Here is a 2,646-nt window from a genome sequence, read left to right as displayed (position 1 = left end):
ACATCACAGCTCACAGCAACCTCCAACTTCTGGGCTCAAGCGAGTCTCCTGCCTCCGCCTCCCAAGTAGCTGGGACCACAGGCGCCTACCACAACGCCTGGCTATTTTTTTGGTTGCAGCCATCATTCTTGTTTGGCGGGCCCGGGCTGGATTCGAACCTGCCACCTTAGGTGTATGTGGCTGGCACAGTAGCCACTTGAGCCACAGGCGCCGAGCCTGGAAGTGGATTTTTAATAATAACTACTATGGGGAGAGGGCAAAGGCAGCTGAGCCCCGTAATCTGGTCTGGTGTGGTGGTGGAAGGCTGGCTGCACAAATTGCTGCAGCTGCAGCTGCTTGGCGGCTGCCTTGCTGGCTGGGTCCCTGGCCTTTTCTCTAGCTGCCCCCGCTGTTTCCTTTGCCTTCTCCTTGGCTTCCTTGGAGACGCTGAACAAACTAGAGGAGACCCAGGCGTCCCAAAGCATTTCGGTCCAGCAGCTGTTGTCAGAGTTCACCTGGTGAACACCTAGTTCTTACACCACCAGCTGCCCGTGTGATTGCATCTCCAGGTGAAGGTGGTCATGGTCTGATTCTGTGGGTCCACAGCAGATGCTCCAGGATGTACACTGAGCGAGCAATCCGGGCAGGGAACAGTGGCTTGGGCCAGGGAGGCAGCCTGTGGGTCTTGGGCAGGAGTCACTGAAGGTCAAGGGTCACCTCCTGGTGTACAGTTTTCCATCAAGGCATATTTGCTATAGAGATTCGTGTACCGCTGCCATAAGGTAGTGAACACTTGGTCTCATTCACTGCGGAGCATGCTCTGGCCCAGGAAACCGCCATAGTCGCTGCCAGGTGGGCTCTGCACCTGCACAGCATTAGGGGTCCCGCGCCTGGGGCGGGGGTCCAGGTCGGAGCCCGGGCTCAGCGCATGCGCACTAGCAGGCCGGCGGCTCAGTCACCATCGCTGGGCGCCGAGCTGTCTCGGCCACAGTTGAATTAGTTGTTTGGGCTGCTTATTCTTTTTTATCAGAATGACGTTGTATGTGCTTTGACCTCAATAGGTTGGTCTTGCTCATTTTTATGTGAAATTCGTTTTTCTGAACTTCTAGGAGAGGTAAGATTCAGGAAAGCCCTTTTAACTATGATGGTTTCTTTTCTGTTGTTTTCTTTCTGTTCTGTTCAAAAATTTGGCGGGTTGCTTTTTTCTATTTCCTGACTCACTTTTATCTTTTTAAATACATTATATTTGTACATGTTTGTGAGGTACAGGCATACCCTGCGTAACGATCAAGTCAGGGTATTTAGGCGACAAGTTTCCCCCGAGTATTTACCGTTTCTCTGTGTTGAGTATGTTTCGAGACCTTTCAGCTGTTCTGGAAAATACAGTACGTTGGTGTTGACTATAGTCACCCTACCCTGCCCTCAAACGTTAGAACTCGTTCCTTCTTTCTCACTATGTGTTCGTACCCGTTAAGCAGCCTCTCTGTATCCCTTTCTCCTCACCCAGCTTTCTCAGTCTCTGGGATTTATCATTCCACTCCCCAGCTCCGTGTGATCAACTTTTTTAGCTCCTGCTTATGAGTGAGAACGTGTGTATTCATCTTTTTGTGCCTGTCTTTCTTTACTTAACATAATGACCTCTGGTTCTTTCCAGATTGCTACAAATGACATGATTTCATTTTGGTTATATGGCTAAATAGTACTTCATTATTCCTATAAACCACATTGTCTTGATGGACACTGGGTTATTCCATATCTTTGCTGTTGTAAGGAGTGCTGCAGTAAACATGGGAGGGTGTGTATCCCTCTGGTATGTTGATTTCTTTTCCTTTGGATAAATCCACAGTAGTGGAATTGCTATATGGTAGTTCTAGTTTTAGTTTTTGACAAATCTTGCCGTTTTTCAAAGTGCCTGTACTAATTTACATTCCCACCAACAGTATATAAGAGTTGCTTTTTCTCCACATCTTTGCCAACTTCTGTTATTTTTTTATCTTTTTAATAGCCATTATAACTCGGGTAAGGTATCTCATTGTGGTTTTGATTTGCATTTCCCTAGTTATTAGTGTTATTGTGCATTTTTCATATACCTATTGGCAATTTGTATGTTCTCTCTTGAAAGCTATCTGTTCACATCCTTGGCTAATTTTTTGATGGAATTATTTGTTTTTTTGTTTGTTTGATTTTTGCTTTTATTTCTTTACTGTTGAGTATCCTGTACATTCTGGATATTAGTCCACTGTCAGATGAGTGGTTTGCAAATATTTTCTTCCATTCACGAGGTTGTTTCTTCACTCTGTGGATTATTTCTTTTGTTAAGCAGAGATTTTTTATTTAATATAGTTCCATCGGTCTGCTTTTATTTCTGTTGCTTATGCTTTTATGGTCTTATCCATGAAATATTTCCCTAGACTAATGTCCTGAAGAGTTGTTTCTATATTTCCTTCTAGAAATTTTATGGTTTGGGGTCTTTCAGGAGGGTTCAGCCTTTTTTCTTCTCTGTTACACATTGGAAGAAGATGAGTTGTCTTGGGCCACACATTAAATACACTAACACTAGTGAAAGCTGATAGGAAAAAAAATTCCATATATAATTTTGACATCATCTGGCACTACAGGTAAGCAAAACGGTCCCTTACATAATCTGCATGTGGCCCATGGGCCGAT

The sequence above is a fragment of the Otolemur garnettii genome, unplaced genomic scaffold (assembly GCF_000181295.1).
Source record: "Otolemur garnettii isolate 467f Iridium unplaced genomic scaffold, OtoGar3 scaffold00048, whole genome shotgun sequence".
Taxonomy (NCBI): domain Eukaryota; kingdom Metazoa; phylum Chordata; class Mammalia; order Primates; family Galagidae; genus Otolemur; species Otolemur garnettii.
The sequence above is the reverse complement of the archived record's forward strand: the minus strand, read 5'-3'. Positions refer to the sequence as shown.